This window comes from Scylla paramamosain, chromosome 21 (assembly GCF_035594125.1).
Source record: "Scylla paramamosain isolate STU-SP2022 chromosome 21, ASM3559412v1, whole genome shotgun sequence".
Classification (NCBI taxonomy): Eukaryota; Metazoa; Arthropoda; class Malacostraca; order Decapoda; family Portunidae; genus Scylla; species Scylla paramamosain.
The window spans coordinates 4,535,370-4,561,127 of NC_087171.1; positions in this window are offsets into that span (position 1 = coordinate 4,535,370).

Here is a 25,758-nt window from a genome sequence, read left to right on the forward strand (position 1 = left end):
TCCCCTCAGGTCGTCACTCGCTGCGCCCTGCCCTCTCGTCCCATCACTTCGCTCCTCCTCACGTTTATGGTTTGTTTATTGCACCGTCCGCGTGTCCGTAGCGATGCACCGCGCCGAGCTGCTGGTAATTGTGTCTGATGAAGGGAAGAAATGCACGAACACGCCTCACCCTCTGTAAATGTTTTCTATAATGTTCGTGTGTGTGTGTGTGTGTGTGTGTGTGTGAGAGAGAGAGAGAGAGAAAGAGAAAGTTTCTTTCTTGTTACGTCTTAAATTCGTTAATCCTTATAAAGCGCAACTTCTCCTCCTCCTGTGAACATTTCCCTGCAACTCTCTCTCTCTCTCTCTCTCTCTCTCTCTCTCTCTCTCTCTCTCTCTCTCTCTCTCTCTCTCTCTCTCTCTCTCTCTCTCTCTCTCTCTCTCTCTCTCTCACCACCCTGGGAGGAAGGAGGGGTGGATGGGGAGTTTTCATCTTTTACTATCCTGTCTGTCAGTTTAGATTGGCTTCGCGTTTATCACATGCAATTACATACGGGTCAACATGTCTGCTGTTGCTTGTTCAGTTTGTGTGTTCCTTAGTTTCTTCTCTTTCACCACCACCACCACCACCACCACCACCACCCAACCAGCATCTACACGGGGTCATAATGCGTAAGAAGGACAAATTAGGCATGATGGCATTTGACAAGCCTTGTTAGCGAGACCAGGTGGTAATCGTGATGATGATGATGGTGATGACGAGGGTGGTGATGATAATGGTGCTGACGAGTGTAATGAGTTGTTGTCGAGGAGGAGCCGAGCATTACTAACTCTTTTGTGATTCACGGGGCGCGGCAGAGGTGTTATTTTTCACGCCGTAAGGAGCGAATGATTGGTGTATTTGTTATGGAAATTACAAGGCTTCTCTTCCCGGCGTTACTAATCTGCTGCGGGAAGGGCCGTGAAAAAGATGAGGTAAATAAAGCTACATTGTATATTCTTTTTTGTTTTTCTGCGTGTTTTTGTTTGCATGTGTGTGTGTGTGTGTGTGTGTGTGTGTGTGTGTGTGTGTGTTAGGGTTGCGAGAGGAGAATATTTTGTTACTTTTTATCTTTTTTTCTTGTTCTCTTCATTACCTGTTGTTGTTCATCACGCCACCTTTTATTGTTGTTATTACAGGTGTTTCTCACTCATAATGCTTCGTGCGTGCTTCCTTTTTTTTTTTTTTTTTTTTTTTTTGCTCGCTTTTTTCAATGTTCGGTTTATGATTCAGACAACTTTCGTGTAAGGCTGTGCTGCATAATTGGCCTCTCTCTCTCTCTCTCTCTCTCTCTCTCTCTCTCTCTCTCTCTCTCTCTCTCTCTCTCTCTCTCTCTCTCTCTCTCTCTCTCTCTCTCTCTCTCTCTCTCTCTCTCTCTCTCTCTCTCTCTCTCTCTCTCTCTCTCTCTCACTTCGTCGCCACTCTATTTGCTGCGGCGCCAAAAGCCAGCCAGTCAGTCTGTCGTTCAGCCAACATTAGCATACCAAAGTAAAAGTTAACTAACTAATACTGTATATGTTATCTTGCATTGCCAAGATTATTATATGAGAAGATTTCCTCTCAAACATAATTCGTTGGGAGTGATGGAAAGTTATAATACGGTATTTCGTTTTATTTCATTTGTTTTAAGTCTTTCGTTTGTACTTGAAATTAAAAAAGGTCATATTTTTTTTCAGTATTTTTTCGAAATCTTAAATGTAATTTGTCGGAAGTGATAGCGAAGTTATAATACAGCATCTTGTTTTATTTGAATTTTTGAAGGTGCTTCGTTTACACTTGAAAATCGTTCTTTTTTTTCAGTAATTGCTTCTGAATTTTACAACTGGAGGTGGTAAGAAGCTCGTCAGATGTGGATGATTAACCTTGGAGAAAGTAGTAAATTTGTAATGAACCTTCACGTTATTTTTTTCTTTATTTACTAATTTATTCATTTATTTATCTCGTGGTGGTGTCGTAGTGACCAGGAACAAAAGCGCAGAGAGGAGCGTGAAGAGGTCCATTCACTAAGATCATCCTGAGGTCACTTGCCGATACCGGGAACACTGAACTCATCTCTTTCCCTTTCTTTCCTTTCCAGGTATGTTATTGATTCTCTCTCTCTCTCTCTCTCTCTCTCTCTCTCTCTCTCTCTCTCTCTCTCTCTCTCTCTCTCTCTCTCTCTCTCTCTCTCTCTCTTTCTAACGTGACTTGCTTGTAGTAAATCCCAAATCTGTCGCTTCTTTCGTCATATGATACTAAAGGATTTACCTAAGGTGTGTGTGTGTGTGTGTGTGTGTGTGTGTGTGTGTGTGTGTGTGTGTGTGTGTGTGTGTGTGAGTCATGCATTTATTTTTTTTCCACTGGACTCCTTTCACACACACACACACACACACACACACACACTTGAGGAACAGAGGTGGTGGTGGTGGTGGTTTCTGACTTAATTAGAAGCGCCACACGGCCAGTGTAATCCGTAGAGGCGAAATTACAGGCAACTGAAGAAAATTTAGGGAGGAGAGAGATGGAGGTAGAATGAGGAAAGATGGGGAGGGGAGGGGGATAGAGAAAAAGAAAGCTGGATTGGGAGAGGGGTGGAGGACTTAAGGGAGGGAGGGAGGGAGGAAGAAAGAGAGGAAAAGAGGGTTATAGCGTGGGAGGGAGGGGAGAAGGGATGGCATGGATTGGAGGAAAAATAGGGGAAGGAGTAAGGGAGGGAGGGAAGAAGGGTAGAAGAAATACTAGTGTAGGGAGGGGGAGAGAGAGAGAGAGAGAGAGAGAGAGAGAGAGAGAGAGAGAGAGAGAGAGAGAGAGAGAGAGAGAGAGAGAGAGAGAGAGAGAGAGTCAAATGAAAGAATCCTGATAAAACATGATCCAGAATCGAATGATGATTAGCTCTGCAGAGAAAAAAAAAAGAAATAGCGTAAATAATGACGGCAGCAGTAGTGATAAAGATAATCTGATTTGCAGACACACGGGGCCGGAAAAAAAAAAGAAAACTTGCATTAGGAAACAAAGAAATGAAGGCAGAGCGAAGTCATAATCACGAAGTAATGAATGATTTTTGCTTGCTAACGTTTTCATAATGTTTGTGAGTGAGCGCATGAAGGCTGTTGGTATTTCATCACTGTTGTTTTAGCGTTGTTATGCATCGCCCGCTTAGCATTAACCTTTGCCTGATCGATGACTGCTGATTATTGTAAACTCTGCAATGGGAGCTCTTGATGTTATTTTGGTATATTCTTGTTCCAGTGTGTGTGTGTTGCTTCCCTCTTTACACACACACACACACACACACACACACACACACACACACACACACACACACACACACACACACACACACACACACACACACACACGTCTGGTGTTTCTTTAACATGGAGAATTAGCTTGTGCCTCTGCGTATGCGTGAAAGGGGACGAGCAGAGACGGATGGGTGGCTTAGAGAGAGAGAGAGAGAGAGAGAGAGAGAGAGAGAGAGAGAGAGAGAGAGAGAGAGAGAGAGAGAGAGAGAGAGAGAGAGAGAGCAGTCGATCAAAGAGACTAGGAAGACTGAGACGGAAGGTGTACAGAGTCTCGCCCTAAGTGGTACACAGTCACACACTCCCAGGGTACGCGACTAGCTGCGGCTTGCTTCCTGGGAGTTGCGACGCTTGCTTCGTGAAATGTTCAGCGCGGGCAGGTGGTGCGAAGGACGCGACCTGAGTAATGAGAACTTTATTCCCGACTCGTTGCGTACACTTGCCTGGAATAAAGGTTTCATTCCTCAGCCTTGTTCCCGTCACCACCAATTCCCACCTGTCACTGTGCCCTCTAGAAACGTTTAGCTTTTGCATCGCGCGCGCCAGGCGTCAGATAAGCAGGAATACACTCCATTACCTGCTGGGATTCTTTCCAGACAGGTTCGTAATATAATCATTGTGTGTCTGTCAGAAAATGAATTACCTGTGATTACGCTTCCGTCAGTGAAGGCTGATAAAGAAATGACTTACTGAGCATTTATAAAACCTGTGAGGATGTTTAAAGCCTTCGATTATATTTCCTTGAAGGCCCCTTATTGCCCGACGGATCCTGCCGATAGTTGCTCGTAAGATAAGAAGGGATCAGCCTTGTTGATCTTTGCTGGAAATCTTACTGTGTTTTTTTATTTTTTTATTTATTTATTTATTTTTATTTATTTATTTTATTTATTTATTTATTTTTTCGTTGCTGTCAGTGTTTCTGTTACTATGAAAGGCGTCCAACATTCGGCCGTGGCAGGTGTCTGATGCTCAAGGAAAACATGAAGTGCAATACAGCAGTTCACCATACAGGAAGGTGTGATGGGGACCCGCGGTATTGACAGTGGAGGCTTCCTCATAACGAGAACAACGAAGCCTTTGCAGCACTGAACTATTTTTTTTTTTTTTTCTTTTTGACATCCGCCATGAATAATTCAACATTTGTTTTGGCAAAATTGAATTTCCCATTAGTATGATCACGCTGCTTGTTTACGCGGGTCTGGCTGGAGGCTTAACGTGTCTTGTCCCGATGTAATTAATTACCAATCTTTGTGGCCTTTATTGCATCAGTATTGTTTACTTTCTCATTGACAGCCTATTTGTCTGTGTGTGTGTGTGTGTGTGTGTGTGTGTGTGTGTGTGTGTGTGTGTGCCACCAAAGAACTAACTACTAGTTCAGGTTTGTTTTTGTTGTTCCTATTTTTCTGTTGTCATATTTAGTATCATTTCGTGAGCATTCGCAGCACTGCGGGATATACGTGGAGTGCATGACAATGGCGGGCCGCGGGAGACACCACGTGAGGGCCATCAGGTAATCAGGCACAATGGCAGCTGTCGCCGTAAAGTTCGCCCTCCTCGTTCCCTTTTACAGGCAGGAGCAGGATATGACATATATATATAATTGCACCAAAGCCTTACCGGGGGAATTACTGGGCTATTTTGCCGTGAAATTGTTTTCATGCAATAATTACATTTAGACGCGTAACTTTGGGGCTGGTGTAGTAATTAGTTGAGGACGTGTAGCCGTGGCGTGTACGTGTTCTTTGTGTTAGTGTACGTCATGTTATTGTCCTTGCTTCACTCGTGATGAAAGAGCATTTTGTATCATTATAACAAGTTCTGGACGCCACTACCTCTGCCGCACTTAATCCCTTCAGCAGCGAAACACGATCCGCCGTCATCATCATCAATCAGTCATCATCAGTAGGCATCGCTATCATCACCATTTCCAGTCACCATTATCTTCATCATCGTGGTAGTGATCATGGCTGGTGCTGTCATCTTCTTCGTCATCGTCGTCACAAGCCACCTGGCCCACACCAAGCAAATATCGTCTTCAACATGACATAATCTTGTAATGGAATCGGGAATGTAATCAAATCATGTCGCGGCGCTGAAAGGCTTACGGACGGAGACACGGCGCCATGACTTACCATCCCAAGTGCTCGGTATCGTCTGTGTTCATAAATATAAATTCAAGGAGTAGTAGAAGGATATCAGGGAATGTGTGTGCGTGCGTGAGTGAGTCGTGACGCAGCGGCCCTCATTCGAATGGCCGTGGTTAGTGCCGGTGACCCCTGATGACCGCGAGACCAAATTATATCTTGCCACCAGAGTTAAAATACATGTCATGATAATATACCCATGTACATTTGATCTTTTTATACATTAATGCAACGCTCACATGAACAGTCATTGCAGCAGTTAGTGGCGGACAGTCAAGCTTGACCAGACTGACTGCACTTCCTGGCGATGGCTATTGCTCGACGACAGACTCTCATACCTCGAATGTCATGTCGTAGACTCGATGCCTTGCCACTTCCCATTCACTTCCCATCGATCATATACATCAGTCACTCAGTGTCTCTAAGCGGGGGCTGAGGTTGTGACGCAGTCATGGGCGTTGCCTTTTGTTCCTCAGTTGTTATGATGAAGGACACAAGTAATTGGTGCCCTTGTATTTAGGTCCTGAATTAAGATATTTAGTGTGTGTGTGTGTGTGTGTGTAGAAATTGGGAGAATGTCGTGCTGGATACATGTTTAGTTGAAGTCAACAGCGACCACTGCATCATTGAGTTTATTAGAAACTTTCAATTTTCCATACGAGGGAACGTTGATCGCTGTACAAGGAAGCAATTAGGTTACTAAGGTTCATACTTCTTTCTAGAAATAACGGTGTCCCTCTGCCCTCCAGACGTCATTCGTTCTTTGGGAAGCAGGGCGGCCAATCAGTGTCCCCGCTCCGCTGCTAGTCGCGCTCGGTGGTGTGATGATGAACTTGCCTCCGGGAGAAGTTGTACGTTGGAAGGCTTGTGTCTTTATACTCGTATATACTTCTTTGGTCATCCTTAGTTGTTTCGTCCCTCGTCCTCTTGGTGGTATTGGTTTCCAGTTGTTCTTAGTGATGGGGATCCGTGCTACTGAGTTCCATGACGTCGAATGGCGCCGTCTTGTAGGTGAAAGTGAGTCTTTTTGATAGGGTAATAATGGTGGAGCCGACATATCCTGACCTTTGACGACTGCAGTCACCAACGTTGCAAAAACACTAATACATCAGGCTGTTTTTCATGACGATGTTGGATGTTTTGTTTTTGTAGAAAGCTGTGAGTTTGAATTCCGCGTCCGGGTCAGTAGGCTTGGCGTTTTCTCTTATTATTTCCTTGATAGCTTTATCGTCTTCTCTATATGCGCTAGACATTGCCAGGCGTCTTAACGAAGTCTCTGAAGTAGACTGTATTTTATAAGACGAACTGAGTACCACTACTACTACTACTACTATTATAGGACGAACTGGGTACTACTACTACTACTACTACTACCCCTGAAATATGAGAAGTATCATGAGTATGAGTGTGGTGCAACTAGCATAACCCATCTCCCATTTCAGTACCGCAGAATTATGAGTAACAGTAAGTAACCTTGCAGACGCAGTGTTCTCTCTCCTGACGCTGAAACAGACGCGTTGTTCAATTAATGGAAGACAAGGAAGCGTGTAAATATTGCTAGTAAACGTACTGTAGATGCACCAAAACTCTCTTTCTTGGCTAAACTCGTAGATAAGAATAAGAAAAAAATAAAAAAGCGAATGATAGAAGACACGTAGCATAATTACAAGCACACCATAACTTTTTTAACAACTCCCACTTCATTCATAGATAAAAATTGATACGAGGGAAAAAAAAGACGAGAGTAGCCAGCGAAAGTGGGACAAACAGACAGTGCAAATCAGTATAAGGTGACGGGTGGGCGACGTGGCGTGCAGTGCAAGTGCAGGACGGGAGTGTGAGGGGGAGGAGCAGCAGGCACCGGGTATAAGGCCGAGAGAGGCGCCTGTTGGTGCCTCGTAAACCACCGGGAAAGAGGAGCAGTTCGCAAAATTGGACGCGGAATGTTAAATGTGCTGACCAATAGATTCTGGGAGGAGGACTTGGAGGAGGAGGAGGAAGGCAATGGTGGAAGTAGGAGGAAGAAGAGGAAAAGAATGAGAGAAAGAGCTAGAAGGAAGGAAACACGAGGTGGGTAAAGATCAAGAGGAAAAAAACTAGGAGGAAGGAAAGAAGAGAAGAAGGAAGGAAATAGGAAGTCAGGAAGGTAATATGACGTGAGAGAGAGAGAGAGAGAGAGAGAGAGAGAGAGAGAGAGAGAGAGAGAGAGAGAGAGAGAGAGAGAGAGAGAGAGAGATTTATCACAGAGAAAAAGTGTAATTATGAAAACTGGCAATGAATCAATCTCTCTCTCTCTCTCTCTCTCTCTCTCTCTCTCTCTCTCTCTCTCTCTCTCTCTCTCTCTCTCTCTCTTTCCTATCCCCCGCATGAATTCTTTTCTCGCGAGCTTTCCAATTCATTCTCTCCCCTTTCCTTTCTCCTTTTTTCTTCTCTCTCTTTTCCTTCTTTCCTTCCCTCGTTTCTTGTCAATCCTAAAGCGAACTGACTCCCACTTTCCTCCTTTTCTCCTTCCTCCCTTCCTTCCTCCTTTTATTTATTCCTTCCTCCTCCTCCTCCTCCTCCTCCTCCTCCTCCTCCTCCTCCTCCTCCTCCTCCTCCTCCTCCTCCTCCTCCTCCTCCTCCTCCTCCTCCTCCTCCTCCTCCTCCCTTACCCCTGAGAACGATTTGCCTTTTCTTTCCTTCTTTCTTTCTTTTGTTTGTTTATATTTTTCCTTTTTGCTTTTTTCCCTCGCTCTTAATTTTCCTCCTGTTCGGTCCAAGAAAAGTAATCAAGGGCAGACTCGGGCAGAATGTTTCTTTTCAGTCGCCCTAATATTTTTTCCTCCCTTCTCCATTTTCTCCTGGTGCTCGTTTTCTTCCTACTTTGTTATGTAATTTTCTTTCCCGTTTTTTTTTTTTTTTTCCATCCTACCTGATAAAATTACGCATCTCATAACACCTGCCTGCCCTACTTATTTCCTTCCTAGACCGAGTTTCATTTCTTTTGTACGCTGATCTGTGTTGGGGGAAAATATGGAAAGGAAAAAAAAAAAAGACAATGTATATACGTTTTAAAAGTACAAAATTGATAGATGTAAATAGACAGATAAATGCATAAGCACCATCATTGTCATCATCTATCAGTCCTCTAGTTCGTGATAGTTTCGTTCATAACCTCTGCGTATCACGAGTCTGTGTGTTGTGTTGGGTGTTGTTAGGGTGCAGGGTTGTGGAGGTCATGGTTAGAGTGCAGGGCGTTAGGCAATGTCCTCACTACTCAGGTTGTCTTGACCAGTGAACTCATTGGCTCTGGTTCCTCTCGTGGGGTCTACCTATCGCCACCCTTATCATCCTAACTGCCGAGTATTTATTTATTTTTATTTATTTATTTATTTGTTTATATTTTTTTCGGTTTCTGGGTTTTTGCATAGATTTATTTATTTATTTTTTTATTTTTTCCATGACACGTCTCGCAGCTGTTGGTATGGTTTTCTCTGTCCAGTCCAGCTTGTGAGTGAAAATTGACCTCAGCCGTTTTAATGTGAGGATTGAGAAAACCAGTCTTTCCTATCAGTATCCCGAATAAAGTAAGGGTAGCTTGTCTGTGTAGGTGACGCTGTATGATATGTTTGCAGCTGTCTAATTTTGCTGCACTGGTTATTGTAATGCACAAACATCTCCGCCATGTTCTCGTGCTGTACATGATAGAGAGGCGGGCCAGACAGGGCGCCTGATCCTTTCATCTCCTGAAACTCGATGTGCTTTAAGTTTCAGCCTGAAATCATGCCAAGACTGTCCCTTAACTAGCCAAAAACTCTTTCATCAATGGAACATGTCAAGACCTTTCAAGATCTAACTCCCCTCATGACTTCCTGCCCTTAGCCAAAAATATCTCCAACAACTTTTCTTCATCTTTTTTCTCCTCTCTTTCAACCTGATGGAACCACTGCCTCATCTATCTCTAAAGCTGAACTCTTCACTCATACCTTGACTCAAAATTCTACCCTTCATGATACATGATTTGTTACTGCCTCTCCTCCACACTCGGATTATTTCATACCTCCTATTAAGATCCTTCCTAATGATGTTTTCCATGCCCTCGCTGACCTTAATCCTCGAAAGGATTTTGGACCTGATGGGGTCCCTCTAATTGTTCTTCGGAACTGTGCCTCTGTTCTCCCATCCTGCCTCTGACTTGAACTGTTTCAAGAGGGAGGTGTCAAAACACTTCTGAAATTCTGAACAACCCTTTAAACTACATGCTTTAAGGACTGTCACCTTCAGTGCCCTTTTTTTTTTTTATTTCGGCATTTTTGTTGCCCTTGGCCAAAGACCCCCCACAAAAAAAAAAAAAAGTGACATGGTAGTCTTTCATTGAGGAGGAGGAGGAGATCCATACATACATACACTATAGGAACGTGCAGTATGTACGAGTAAATACATACGAGTATAGATATATAAATACACAAGCAATAGATACTAAACACACAAGCAATAGATACTAAACACACATAAACGTATTGAAAGCATGGAAAACATTTGTTTTATACGCTGTAGTTCACAGAGAAAGTATAAATAGACGTAGAGAAAAAAAAAATGAATATATACACAAAAAAAAAAAAAAAATTGTGTACCGTATGGAAAATGTATAACAAATTGGTTACTGCAGATCAACGCAAGAGGGATCCGCCTCTTTTTTTTTTTTTTCATTTTTTTTTTCCAACGTTTCCTAATTTGCAAACCTGGACGTGCAGATCAGAACGGAATCACTACGAAATTAAATGATTGAGAAAATGGATGGGCAGGAAAATGGTAATAAGCGGCTGCAAAACAAAGGGTTAAAGGCAATTTCAATTCCATGTTGAGGAAAACCTCGGAATGCAAAACTAAATTATGGAGGAAAGAAATTATTGAAGTATTTCCCTCGTGTTATTGTCAGGCCAGCGTGGCGTGTCTGGGGGGAAAAATTGGGGTTATAATACGTTTACCTTTTTGTCCTCTGGTGAAGAAGCCTGAGAGAGAGAGAGAGAGAGAGAGAGAGAGAGAGAGAGAGAGAGAGAGAGAGAGAGAGAGAGAGAGAGAGATGTTGTTGTTGTTGTTGTTTTTGTTGTTGTTGTTGTTGTTGTTGTTGCCGCTGCTGCTGCTAATGATGTTGTAAATCTTGTTATTCTTCCTCCTCTTCTTCCTCACCTCCTCCTCCTCCTCCTCCTCCTCCTCCTCCTCCTCCTCCTGCTATGCTGTCCTATCTCTCTTCCCTGTAGCTAGTTAGAAGTAGTTACCAAACAGCCTTGCAAGGACCAACAGGTCTGTTGCTGTTTGGTTTTTCTTTGTATTCCTTTGTATTCCTCCTCCTCCTCCTCCTGCTCCTTCTTTTTTCTTCTCCTCTTCCTCTTTTTTTCTTCTCCTCATTCCTTCCTTCCTTCCTTCCTCCCTCCCTCCTCCCTCCCTCCCTCCCTCCCTCCCTCCCTTCCTCCCTCCCTCCTTCTTCTTCAGCAGTTATGGAAACAGTCACAGATCAGACGGACAGACAAACAGACCAGCAGACCGTTGACCCATCTTCCCTGTTCTCATGTGAGGTGGTGTAGCAAAAATAACCTAAAATGTTGGCTAATTAACCCTTCTCAGCCTGTGTATTGATCGTGTGTGTGTGTGTGTGTGTGTGTGTGTGTGTGTGTGTGTGTGTGTGTGTGTGTGTGTGTGTGTGTGTGTGTGTGAAAGAGAATGCAAGAGAAAGATAAAGAGTGAGTGAGAGAGAGAGAGAGAGAGAGAGAGAGAGAGAGAGAGAGAGAGAGAGAGAGAGAGAGAGAGAGAGAGAGAGAGAAGGGAAGGGTGGGTGCGTCTGAAGTAGATTAATTGAAAGAAAAATTTAGGTGAGAGGTAGTAGTGGTGGTGATGGTAGTGGTGGTGGTAGTGGTGATGGTTGTTGATGTTGTTCCTTTCAGTAACAACAGCATAGCACCACCACCACCACCACCACCACCACCACCACCACCACCACCACCACCACCTTACCATCGCTACCAGCCGTTCACTTTTTTTTTCTTCGTTTAATGTACGGTACTTCACGCTCTCCCATCCTGCTCTCCCTCCACCCCCCCTGAACCTCTCTCTCTCTCTCTCACTCTCTCTCTCTCTCTCTCTCTCTCTCTCTCTCTCTCTCTCTCTCTCTCTCTCTCTCTCTCTCTCTCTCTCTCTCTCTCTCCTTAGGCTGCAGTGAATAATTAACTCGTAATGGTGTTCACCCTTGTTCCTCTCTCCCTTCCCTCGCGTCCCCTGGTTCGCATCCCTCAGTGCAGTGAAGCCAAATGTTTTCAAGGTTTCCCATCTCGTGTAGTATATTCATCCTTTCCTGCGTCTGGTCATTATTCCTAGGGGCAAAAACAATTGAAGCAGTGGTTGTAGTCATAGCTATAGTTGTTGTAGTTCTGATGGTAAGGAAAGTTTGGGAGTTGTTGCTGGAGTTGTAGTCGTGGTTCTGGTAGTATTAGTAGTGTAGTAGTGGTAGTACTTATGTCGAGTGTAGGTTTTTTTTTTTCTTTTTTCCTGGTCCTTTTCTCCTTTCTCAAGTTTTCCCCCTTAAGTGCATAACACCCTCCAGACATTTCCCTCTCCTGAGACTTCCCCTTCTCTCTTTAATCATCCAAATATAAACCTAACTAAAGATAACCTAACCTAATCTAACCAAACCTTACCTGACGTGACCTAACCCAAGCCATTAATAGCGACGGTTTCAGGCAGCCAGTGTTTGCTTATCATAACAGTGCCATCAGTTATAACCTGGGGAAGGGGAAACATCCACACAGGAGAATGTTTACAAGGGAACACGACCACGGGGGAAAGTGTCCAGGTGGGTGGATATGAAGGGAGACCAGTTATGCAGCAGCATCAGCAGTAGCAGTATGTAGGTAGCAAGATACTGCACCGCGCCTCTCATCACCAAGGCACTACCGCTGATTACCCGTACCTTGGCCGCCACACCTGCAGAGATGAACTAATTTGTACCTGATTGGAGAGGCGCTCGGCTAACCCGGTTTCGTCCAGCGCTGTTTGGCGAGTTAATTAGATAGCGATCTTCGTGGTGCGGAGGGAAGGAAGGAGGAAGGAGAGGGGAGAGAATGGGGAAGGGAGAGGGAAATGTGTAAGTAGATGGGCGGGGGACTCAGTGGAATGGCAAGGAAGGGCTGTGGTTATCGGCAGGTTTTACAGGGATGTCTGGCAGTGGTGGTTGTAGGGGGGACTTGTGTGGATGGGCCTGTGCTGGGATGCTAAACGTTGGGTGTTGTGTGTCCAGAGTTGACCTCAGTGTAGTAAGCTTGCCGCTCTCTCTCTCTCTCTCTCTCTCTCTCTCTCTCTCTCTCTCTCTCTCTCTCTCTCTCTCTCTCTCTCTCTCTCTCTCTCTCTCTCTCCATAAGTTTAGCACAATACTGCCAATGCAACTTATTCTGGTGTTTTTCCTGTCACCAGAATTGCTTTTACTGGTGCTGCTGCCACGACCATCATCACCCTCATGATTATGTATGATTAGCTCTACAGTCAGCGTTACCACAACTGCTATTTTTTCTTTTTTTCTTCTGGGGATTTCTCTCTCTCTCTCTCTCTCTCTCTCTCTCTCTCTCTCTCTCTCTCTCTCTCTCTCTCTCTCTCTCTCTCTCTCTCTCTCTCTCTCTCTCTCTCTCTCTCTCTCTCTCTCTCTCTCTCTCTCTCTCTCTCTCTCTCTCTCTCTCTCATACATCAACAAAACCCCGCGATCTATGGGTGTGGGGAGCCATCAGTTTGGCGTTACGGGATGGAAGAGTAACGCTCCAAAAATGAAATAGTGAATGAATGGTATGCAAGTGTCGGTGATGACGCTATGATATTTTACTTTTCTTGCACAGTCATGGAGTGTTGATATTTTTTTTTACTGGTGTGCCGAGACTGTAGCCTCTGGGAAGGTATAAACAGCATGCGTAGAGTACACGGTCTTGCTCTTTCCGTGGTTCTGACACTCTGAGCCAAGGCATCCTTCTTCCTTCCGCCGGGGTGGATTTTCAATTAGAGGGTACGATGCGAATGTGCTAGAGTGATGTAGAGTGCAGTAGTGTATGGTAGATGCAAGGTATTGTGTTGTAGGCAAGGCAGACTGAGAGCTAAAGGGGAGATGCAATGATAAGTTCGCTAGGGTGGCTTCAAATAGAGAGGAGTAAGTTGCGGATACCTTTTGTCTTGCATTGTAATCATAGAAGCTGCTCCTGTTGATGATGATGATTGTAACTAGAGGACTGGTGTAACTGGACTAAATAGAGTGGTGAGAAGTGTTGCAGAGATGGCCTGGAACAGATGGAGAGCTGACAGGGATGAGTGAAGACGGTCACTTGGAATGTCTTTGGCGTGTAATCAGATCATGCATGTTGGTGATGGTGTTGTTTGTGTCCTAACGACATACTGTAAATGATGGTATGTATTATTACGTTATAGTTATGCTGTATACTCGTATTTTGAGTGATATGGTATGGTACGGTTATTGATGTACGTTCATTTGATGTAAAAATGGACCAAATACCTCTTTCTGTATGATCTGTTTTCATTACTGCTATTTTTCTCCTTTTATTTCTACCAATCCTATTAATGTGTAGTTCTAAGCGTTGCAGCACCGTTTGATCACGGCCGGCAACACAGCACAGTATGAGGACAAATCGTGACTGGTTAAAAGAAACATGTACATACCCGTAGTGCTTTGTATACTCTGTGGTAACGCGGCCTGGTACAATATATCTAAGTGTATTGTGCAGCGTGCAGTGTGGTATGGTGAGGTCACGGCGGCTTCCTGAGTGGAGTGTGAGGCGGTAATCTTGTGAAACCACGCCACCTCCTGCCGGCGTGGCCATCATCACCTGGCGGCACTCCCCGGGGGCTCTCAGCAGGGCGATCTGACGCGGCTGTGGGCGGATAGGCGCCATCACTGCTTGCCTACCTGCCTGTTTGTCTGCCCGTCTGTTTGTGCATCCATCCTTTTCATTCCCTGCTACTCTTTTTTATTGTCTGTCTTTATGAGTCTGTTTTGTGTTCGTCTGCTCCTCTGTTCCTTTGCCTTTGTGCTGCTTCTGTTTTCTCTCCATTTTTTTTTTTTCAGTCGTTTGTTTATTGTCTTTGTTTTTTTTTTCACTCGTTTTCTTTTTGTTTGTCAGCAAGTTTGTCGGTCTGCCTCTCTCTGTCTGTCCGTGTGTTTGTTTGTTTGTCCGTCTGTTTATCTTCCCTCCTATTAACTCACTTTTAAGATTTTTTTTTTTGTTATTGTCAATATATCTGTCTATTTATCATCTCTATTCTTTTATATCTTCTTCCTTATGGTTTCTTATTTTTGTCCATCTTTCTGCTTGTTTGTTTGTCCAATTAATCATTTTCCTTTATCTTTTACTTTTGTTTTCCTTTCTTTCTGTTTGTATGTCAGTAAGCTTACCCACTTTTTCTTTTCCTTGTCTCTGTATCCCTTCTGTATGTTCCTCCGTCTGTTTACCTTTATGGACATAGGTGTGTGCTGCGACCTGGATCTTTATGAGCATTGGCGTTAACTTCGATGCTCGAATGTGAAAGGAAGGCATTTGTCATACAGTGAAACCATAGATACTGATAACGATTACGAGGAGGACCCTTGTTACCCACCCAGAGACCAGGAGGAACAAACAATAGCATACTTTTACATACTTTTTGTGGTCCACTGTGTTGATATTCACAAACCACACTGAATTCACTGCCTTGTCTGTCCTCATTCCTTCAGAGCATATCATTGGTTGCCTTGATGAATACCTGGCTCTCTCTTTCCCTCTCTCCCTCCCTCCTTTCCCTTGCAATGCTCGTGCCTCCCAGAAAGGTCGTTGATGTGCGCTGCAGTCGTTCGTGGTCGTCGGGTAGAAAAGAGGGCGGAGCTCCACCGTCAGATTAGCCTTCCACCTTCCACCTTGCCAACCTTCAAGTTAAGTTCAGAGTCGGTGACATTAAGTGGACTTCTCCCTCCTCTCTCCTCTTCCCTCCCTTCTCTCCTTTCCTCTTTTCCCCTCACCCTCCTCCTCCTCCTTTTACGCTATACTTATCCTTTCCTACGCCTCTCTCCGTCCTCCTTCCCTTTCCCCTTCCTGCCTATACGAGTACATAACCTTCCTGACTCTCCATCCTCTCCCCTCTCCCTCTTCTTTCCTCTCCGCTTTTCCTCTCTTCCCTTCTTCCCTTTTATACGATTCCTGTGTTTTCTTTTCATACCTCTCTCTCTCTCTCTCTCTCTCTCTCTCTCTCTCTCTCTCTCTCTCTCTCTCTCTCTCTCTCTCTCTCTCTCTCTCTCTCTCTCTCTCTCTCTCTCTCTCTCTCTCTCTCTCTCTCTCTCTCTCTCTCTCTCCCTCTACATTTCCTAATTCACTCCTCTCCCTTCGCGTCTCCTCCCTCCATTTCTTTCTCATTTTACTGTTTGTGTTTCTTTTTACATTCCTTTCCTTCCTCCTCCCATCCATTCCCCCTCCCAGAGCTCGCTGCCCCTTCCCTCTCATATATTCCGCCTCTAATTCTTCCCTTTCTCTCTCTCTCTCTCTACTTTTCCTTCCTATATTTCTTCGTCTTTTACTTTCTCCCCCTCCTTTTATATTCCCTCTCTTCCTCACCCCATCAATTCACTGTCCTTTAGTTTTCTGTTCTCCTTTTTCCTTTCTTTTTTTCCCCCTTATTCACTCCTCTTGTCTCTCTCTCTCTCTTTCTTTCTCTCTCTCTCTCTCTGCCCTCTAATTCACCTCCCTCCATTTCTCTCTAATTTTACTTCCCCTCTTCCTTTGGTGTGTTTCTCTTTCTCCTCCCATCTATTCCCTGTCCCCGAACCTTCCATTCACCTTTCTCTCTCTCTCTCTCTCTCTCTCTCTCTCTCTCTCTCTCTCTCTCTCTCTCTCTCTCTCTCTCTCTCTCTCTCTCTCTCTCTCTCTCTCTCTCTCTCTCTCTCTCTCTCTTTTCCCCCATTTCTCTCATCCCTGTCAATGCTGCTGCTCTCCTCCCTTCCTCTTCCTCTGCCTCTCTCCGTCCTCCATTCTTTCTCATTTGACTTTTTCCCCTTCTTTTCCTCTCCCAATCCATTCCCCGACCCCAAGCCTTCTATCCCCTTCTTCCACTCCCATTTCTCTCGGCGCTCCCTGCCCCTGCCATCCTACCTCCACCTTTCTGAATCCTTCCGGCGCTGGCTCGAACAGTGACGGCATAATGGTGCCTCCCGGAGGAAAGGAAAGCTGGCTGGGAAAATAGTAAGTCAGCACCTGGCGATGGTGGCGGTGCCTGGCGGGTCGAGGCTGCAGCGTGGGGTGGGGACTGGTAGCGTGCCGCTGAAAGGAGACCAAGTTTTGTGTAGTGACTGAGTGATGGTCCGCTGTACTCGACTGTGTATTGGCCTGTGTGTGTGTGTGTGTGTGTGTGTGTGTGTGTGTGTGTGTGTGTGTGTGTGTGTGTGTGTGTGTGTGTGTGTGTGTGTGTGTGTGTTTTCTTGTCCTGTAGGTACCTTTCTGTTTGTCTGGCTGGCTGGGTGGTTAATTGTCCGTCTGTCTGGCTAGGCTGTCTGGCTAGCTGGCTGGTTGTTTGTCTGTCTGTCAGTCTTGTTTGTCTGTCTGTCTGTTACGCTGGCTGGGTGGTTTTCTTTGTGTCAACCTGTTCGGTCTTCACTGGTGTATATGTTATATACATATCATGCCATCAGTGACATGCTTACTCGTGCCTGTCCGTTCATTATACAGCAAATGTGAGTGTATTTCCAGCGTGTGTATGTGTGTGTGTGTGTGTGTGTGTGTGTGTGTGTGTGTGTGTGTGTGTGTGTGTGTGTGTGTTTGATGTTTTCCTATCATGAATATCATTTATACACTCACTGCAGTTATGAGCCAGTCAGAACCTTGCTTTTCCTGCGATGTGGTCCGTGTGTCATATGGCACATGCAATGAACACAATGCAGAGCCACAATGGGAAGCTTTCTTTCCCAGAAGTTGGTTCACTCGTGGTCAGTGGTACTGGTGTGCACGCAAGAAGAATACATCTGCGTGCTCTCAGGCGCGTTGCAAGACTAATTTTGTGCAAACTAACTTGACAAACGGATACCTTTCCCCTAGACTTCGTTCAAGGCATCCCTGTACGATACGACAGCTTTGTTTTAAACCCTGCATCAGGGTTTAACTATACTGTATCACGATCAAAATTTCAGTATATCCTTAGCTTCAGGTCTGGGATTCCGCCGTGCCCTCCACCCTCCCCTTTGGCCTGCCCTTGCCTGTCGGGTGATGTATTTAATGGACGCTCGTTGGGTGGAGGAAGGGTGCATGCTGATCCATAACCGAACACACAGGTGTGGTGTGCACCTGTTGCTGGAGGCTGGTGCTGTTCTCAGTAGGGGCCACAGAAAAAGCTGCAGCGAAGGTGACTTTACTTCGGAACAACCTGAGGGCAGCAGGGGTGAACTTGTGTAAATGCCGGGAGCCGTGCACTGCTGCCAGGCAAATTATTTTTCCGAGGTTAGCGTTCCTGGCCGTCATTTCCCAGATTGAGAACACCACACCCACGAAAAAGGGATCCGGAATTCTCTTTGAAGAAACAAAGTCAAGAAAAATCAGACCACGTAAAAAGTCAGCTTCGGGCAGACAAATTTCCTAGACAAGTAAATTTCCCTCGAAAAATCTCAATCTGTTTACAAGACTAGAGGTGGAGGCACCGGGAGTGGAGGTAAGACAATGGTGGTTGATGGTGTGGGGGGGGGGGGGCGTGGTGGTGAAATTAATGGAGCTGGTGATGGTGGAGATGAAAGGCATGATAATGGTGGTAGTGGAGGTGGTGGTGTGGAGAATGCAGTGATGGTGATGATATTGGTAGGTGTGGTGGTAGATGTGGAATTGTGGAGGTCTTTGTGATGGAGCTAGAAGAGGTGGAGGTGGAAAACAATAGTGGAGGAGGTGATGGTGGTGGAAGACATATTGGAGGTGGAAATTGTAGTGGAAGATAGTGATGAATGTGGAGATAGTCTAAATGGTGGTGGAAGACTGGTGATGTTGTGGGGGGAGGGGAAGGGTGGGGGAAAGCGGTGGAAGTGGCGCAGGTGGAAGGCAAGGCGATGGATGTGGAGAGTGTGGTGGAGGAATAGCTGCCATCATGAACTCTCTTACGTCTTGCCTGCAGTATATTGAGCCGCTTGTTCGCTACCCAGTGCCTGGCGGATAGAAAAGAAGGGGGAGGCAAGCAAGCAAGCAGGGAAGTAAGGAAGGAAGAAACTGAACTAACTGAACTATGATGCTTGCTCACCCTTCCCTCAATACATCCTTCCTTTCCTTCCTCCCTCCTGTTCTTCCTTTTCTCCGTTTCTTCCTCCCTCCCTCTCTCCCTCCCGCCTCTCGCCACCCCGTAGAGACAACACTTCCCCCTCAGATCAACGAGGGGAACGCACAGCTTGTGACTCTTTCCCTTCTTCCCTGCCTACCTCCCTGCCTCCCATCCCTTCATCCCTCCTCACTAGCTGTGTCTATCCATCTCTCTCTCTCTCTCTCTCTCTCTCTCTCTCTCTCTCTCTCTCTCTCTCTCTCTCTCTCTCTCTCTCTCTCTCTCTCTCTCTCTCTCTCTCTCTCTCTCTCTCTCAACTTTAACCTTCCAACCCTTCTTTCTCCCTTTCCTGGGCGCCTTACCTCACCTGCATTTGGAAAGGGGTACAGGGAAAAGGTAAAAACAACGGATGGAGAGAGAGAGAGAGAGAGAGAGAGAGAGAGAGAGAGAGAGAGAGAGAGAGAGAGAGAGAGAGGGGGAAGGAAAGCAGGAGGGACGGGCGTGAGATATTCAGGATCACACCGTGTCGCCTCGCCAGCAGAGAACCAAAGAATCAAGTTCTCCCGAAGTCTGTTTAATAACGAAACAGCCAAGAGGGACAGGCGAAGAGAGAGAGAGAGAGAGAGAGAGAGAGAGAGAGAGAGAGAGAGAGAGAGAGAGAGAGAGAGAGAGAGAGAGAGAGAGCGGTATTAATTAAACATTTCCTTAGTGTCTCCTCTCCCTTACTGTACATTAGTGATTTATAGCTCTCGCTTTTGTAAAGAGAGAGAGAGAGAGAGAGAGAGAGAGAGAGAGAGAGAGAGAGAGAGAGAGAGAGAGAGAGAGAGAGATTATTTCCACGTATTCGGCGTTACGTAAGACACAGACTGCAAGAGGATCCTGTATCGAAGAATCTCTCTCTCTCTCTCTCTCTCTCTCTCTCTCTCTCTCTCTCTCTCTCTCTCTCTCTCTCTCTCTCTCTCTCTCTCTCTCTCTCTCTCTCGGTGCCACTTAAAGGTTAATGAGAGCTAATGGACCAATGACAGAATTTACATTTGAGAGGCAACACTGAAACGGGGCTCTCAGCGACCGGGAGCAGAGGAAGGGTTGGAGGGAGGGAGGGGAGAGTGGAGGGAAGCAGTAGGGGGGCTGAGGGAAGGGGAGGAGAGAAGGCAGGAAGGATTACGTGTCGAGAAAGTGAAGTACCGTCCTTCCTTTTTTTTTTTTCACAGATGTGTGTGTGTGTGTGTGTGTGTGTGTGTGTGTGTGTGTGTGTGTGTGTGTGTGTGTGTGTGGAGGAATGTCTTTTCGTTTCTGTGTACTTAGATTTAATAGAGGACGGCATGGTGATGGTGGCGGAGTGTGTGTGTGTGTGTGTGTGTATGTATTAATATTGGTGTGGATAGCAGGGATATTGTTGTTATTGGTGGTGGTGGTGGGGAAGACTGGAAAGAAACAAGATGGAAGGAGACGCAATGGAGAAAGAGGAGGAAGAGGAGGAGGAGAAGAAAGAAAAAACAGAAGTAATATATTGTAAATGTTTGTTTGTCCTATCCATCTATTCAATTGCTCCCTCCTTCTATTATTCAGTGTGGCCTTTTTTATTCATTTCTGTTTCATGTTTTCAGTTAGTCTATCTCTTTGTCAGTCTGTCCGTCCCTCTGTCTGTCTGTCTCTCTGTCTGTCTGTCTGTGCTGCCACACACACGTCCGTTTCCTGTTGATTCATTTTTGTTTAAATTCGCGTGCAAAAAAGTTTCCTGTGAATATAAATGTCTCTCTCTCTCTCTCTCTCTCTCTCTCTCTCTCTCTCTCTCTCTCTCTCTCTCTCTCTCTCTCTCTCTCTCTCTCTCTCTCTCTCTCTCTCTCTCCCTCCATCTGTCTATATTTATCTAATCATCTATCTGTCTGTCTGTCTATTTATCTATATCTATCTATCTATATATCTATCTATCCATTCATCTGTCTATCCATCTTCCTAGTGTTCTTTTAGTGGCAGTCACCTATGAGTGAGAGAGAGAGAGAGAGAGAGAGAGAGAGAGAGAGAGAGAGAGAGAGAGAGAGAGAGAGAGAGAGAGAGAGAGAGAGAGAGAGGTGTCAGGGCGGATGATTGGGTTGAGTATCGTTAGTGGTTTTCATTGGATTAGTGAAGGCCTACCAGGACCTGTATAGACTTATTAGAGTTTTATTCATTTACTCTCTCTCTCTCTCTCTCTCTCTCTCTCTCTCTCTCTCTCTCTCTCTCTCTCTCTCTCTCTCTCTCTCTCTCTCTCTCTCTCTCTCTCTCTCTCTCTCTCTCTCTCTCGAGTAAGGAGTAACAGTATCGAGTTGCCTAAAACCTGGCCAACAATGTTCAGAAGTCGTTAAAGAAAGTTAATAAAATTATTGCCTTAATCGGCAGATCTTTTGAATATGTCTAAGGATACAATCCTCACTTTTAATAACTCTTTAGTCCGTCCCTTTTTGGAATATTGCTTTCAAGCATGGTGCCCCTACTACCAGAAAGACATTGATAAATTAGAACGAGTTCAGCGTAAAGTAACAAAAATTAACCAAGTCTAAGAAACAAATCATATGAAGAGCGTCTTAAAGAATTAAATCTATTCCTAATAACACAAAGAAGACTAAGAGGTGACTTAATACAGGTGTTTAAAATCATCAAAGGCATTGATAACGTGGACTGCAGTAAATATTTCACGATAGATTTTTCAAATTGCACGAGAGGAAACGGTTGCAAAATTGCTGGGAAATCCTTCAACTCTCATGAATCAAAAAATATTTTTTTCCACCCAGTAGTAAATCTATGGAATGGGTTTCCTCGAGATGTGATAGACTGCAATACCGTAGAGACTTTTAAGCGTCTTCTTGACAAATATTTTGCATGCAATCCGCGGCAAACAGCGTTTGTTTGCTATTGATTAACTTCCTTGCCTTCAGGAAATGGGGCACCTCATTTCATCTATTTTCTTTCTTTCCTATAAAATTTCCTTCCGGTTTTTCCTTCTTTAACCCCATAAGGTATTTCCTTTCCAACTTGTTTTCCTGTATGGCTTATGCCGGAGGAAGTGGAAGTTGGGGAGAGAGTCTTCTGCTTTCCTGTCCTTTTCTTCTAATATCACCTTATTAGTCCTAGGTCAGATCACCGTGAGGACCACATGGTCTATTGTGGCCTGTTTTTCTATGTAACTCACCTCTCTCTCTCTCTCTCTCTCTCTCTCTCTCTCTCTCTCTCTCTCCTCTCTCTCTCTCCTCTCTCTCTCTCTCTCCTCCTCTCTCATCTCTCTCTCTCCTCTCTCTCTCTCTCTCTCTTAATAAACTGTCAGTCACACACGTCAGTCATCGCTTATGTTCAGCTTCTCCCATCTTCCTCCTCCTCTCAAACCCCATCTCGTCCTCTTCCCGTTGTGTTTCTCCCTCCGCCATGCACTCCGCGCCATCTTTCCAGCCTCTTATCCTCCCTCCATCACCTCGCCGCGCGCCCTCCCCTCAACGTCTTCATTACTGTGTCCCTCGCCCCTCCTCTGCCATTCATTAGTTGTGTTTTTGATCGAGAGATTCATCTATACAAGCACGTGTCTGGGGGTCCCACCAGAGAGAGAGAGAGATGAGAGAGAGAGAGAGAGAGAGAGAGAGAGAGAGAGAGAGAGAGAGAGAGACGCATTTTGAGGTCGCTCCGTTAAAAACAGTCAAGTACCCGTCCCCAGGGGGTACTTACTGCCAAACAACTTGTGCTAGTGGAATGTTTTAGTGACAAAGCTTGTATGAAAAAAGGTTGCACGAAAAAAAAAATTATCCTCTGAGGTAAATTTAGAAAAAAAAAAAAAAAAGTGAATGACACGTGAATAAGCCAGCGACCTCATTCGACCCGAGCCAGTCACCGAACCACCTGCCCTCTCTGGCTATTTACCACAGCGATGGTGTTCCTTCTGTGGTAAGTCGGTGAGCAAAACTGCCCCGTATGTAAGGTGTGAAGGCCGTCACTCAGCCTGTCTCAATGGCCATGACACACACATGTGTAGTGACACAAAGCAGCCACGCACAGAACACGGCATAGAGGACGCCGGTAACATGTAGAATAGGACACTCTAGTGCAAAGGTTTCTTTCCTACCAACCATTGGCGAAGAAGGAGATGAAAGAGACGCCAACGATGTCCAGCAACACCCAATGGGATCAGATAAGGAGGAACTTGTCTCCTCGGTCGTTCGCCTCTTGAAAGAAGTAGAAAATGTAACAAAATAATGAAATCTCACAGGTTATAGAGGGATTTGATTTATTAACAAAAAGCACACACATGATGAAGCTTCTGAAACTAACAGATGTTCTTACGGACGCTCGAGAGGCTGACACGAAAGCCTCCAGCCGCTTCCAACGCGACAACACCCAATCCTACTTCCATGGAAAAGACGTGAAATAGGATCTGTGCCTCCTCGAACCACTGAAAGCAGTGGGTGGCAGTCTGGGAGACCCCCTCAACTCAGATAGAAAGAGGACATCACCCCCCTCCAGTGCAGCAACGGACACCGCCGCCCCGCTAGACGGTGCTAGCGGCAGCGGTTGATTGGTGAGGTGGAATCAACGTATGGAAAAATTCAAGACTATATCCGGTGGATAAGGAAGTATCAGGTGGAGGCGTGGCCACCTGTTTCAAAACCGGCCTTCAAACTCCGAAATTGAAGGTAGCACTTCCTTTACCTTGATAGAGGCGCAGTTCTTAAGCGTTGTGGTGGCTGACAGCAATAGACTCCTCTTTGTCAAGTATCATGCCCCCAGGCAAGGAAGAGCTCCACTCAACTTCCTAACAGAGGAAGCTCAGCACCATGCTCCTTCACCACAAGTGTTCCTAGGTGATGATAATGGGAGACTTAAACTTCTACCTGGAGCAGTTTTCCTTCCAGTTTCCCTTATTTTCTTTATGTTCTTATGAGACCAATGTCCGGTGCCAGCAGCTTGGGCGAGTGGTCAGCTCAGACACTACACTGTACTTGCACACGTGAAGCTGTGTCCAGCGAAGGAAGACGTTGTTCCGCGCACCAACTGGCTCCGGGAGAGGGCTGATTGGCCAAGTCACACATCGACTGGGAGGCCCTTCTGCTTAAGGAAGCTGAGGTCATGGCACATGCCCTCACTACAAAACTCCTCCTCTTCCAACAGCTGTACGTCCCCAGCCAGGTGTACTTCACCAGGTCAGGTGACCCATCCTGGTTCAGCTACCGCTGCAGGATTGTTGCCGAGGCCAAGCATACCGCCTGGCTGAGGTGCAATCATCATCCGTCGTTCAGGAATAGGCATAACACCGGGAGTCCTGAAAATGGATGACAGCTACCTGAAGATTGAGAGTGGGACCTGTGCGGGCCAAGGAGTTGGCATGAAGACCTGATGGAGCCCTGGTTAAGGAGCGCCACAGGGGGGTCGAGCCATCAAGACGCTATCGCATCAAGCACCAGGCCAGACAGGTCCACCGCCACGAGCAGCGAGGAAAAGGCTTCACTCCTGGCCCAGCTCTTCAGCTTTAAGATGAAGATGGACAACCCTGAGCTACCTGCACCACGCCTATCACAAGAAACCGAACCACCACTGCGTCGATGGAGGCGAGGCAAGTTGAGCAGCTGCTCGGCGTGGTGGACGTGAGCAAAGCCATCGGCCCGGACGGCGTCAGTCTAAGGCTCCTCAAGTACTTTGCTAAGGAGCTATCAGGTCCTCTCTCCTCAGTATTCACGTCTTGCCTGAGGAAGTGCAAGTGGCTCTCAGTATGGAAGGAAGCGTGCGTGGTACTAGTCCACAAAAGAAGCTTGAGGTCTAAGCCCAACAGTTGTTCTCAGTGGTTGGCATGGTTCTCGAGCACGTGGTTGTTGGATCCATCTTTTGGCTTATAAATGAGAACCACCTCCTCTTAGACTGGCAATTTGGCTTCAGGCCCAGGTGGTCAACCGATGATCTCTTCTCCAAGATGTCCTAGATGAAGGCTTCGACAGTCTTGTGGTGGCCCTGGACATTGCTGGAGCCTTTGATAGGGTCTGGCATGCGGGGCTCATCGAGAAGCTTCACGTCAAGAGTGTCCAGGAAGACTTGCTGGCACTGCTTGACGACTATTTTCATGGGAGGACCCTTCAGGTGGTGATCAACAGGCAGTCATCAAGGCCTTCACCATTAGGAGCCTCTGTTCCTCTACAAGGTTCAGTGCTGTGTCCAATTCAGTGGAAGTGGAACATCTACATTGATGACCTCCTCTGGCAGCTACCAACAGTGGCAACGTATGCTGACGACTACACTTTCCCGCTCCTGCTGTCGTCTCGACAGCCAGAGCGCCATCAATGAGCTGAACAGACAGCCCTGACTGATGGAGCAGTGAGGAGAAGTGTGGCTGGTCAGCTTTGCTCTGGCTAAGACACAGGCCATGGTCATCTCGCGGTCCCCAGGTGCCTCTCAAGCAATCGCAGGACGACGGTGTTTCAGAGGCAAGAGCCTGCCACTCATTGCGAGTCTCTACCCTGTCATAGGGCGTTGCCATGACTCGACCCACCGAGCATCCTCACCTTGTACAAGGCACAAATACGTCCTTGTCTCAAATACGGTGCCCTTTGTCTTGAATATAAGGCGACGCCACCCACATACAGAGAGAAGCTCGATGCAGTCAAGTGGAGCGCCCCATGATTGGTGGGGACAGAGGGTGACCAGCAACCATCTGCACCCCGTGATGTCACTGGAGCACCGCTGGCACGTGTTGGCACTGGTGGTGTGCCGCAAGGCTCAGGTGCAGGGCGTCTCTCACCTCACCCCACTGAAGTTTCCCCTATGCGCCATGCAGAGGCACACGAGAGCTGCCCTCTGTAGCGACGAGATGGTGGAGGTGCATTACTTGCACTCCAGGGAACACCAGCGCACCTACTCAGTCAGAACATCACGGCTGTAGAACATGTTCACAGCACCCACGCCCCAGGTGACGAACATTTCCGCACACCAGGTGAAGCTGGCTGCGCGCAGGTGGCAGGAAACACTCCCGTCATAGCTGGTGCTCCACACATAGACACTCATAGGCACATATACTGCCACCACGTGTATA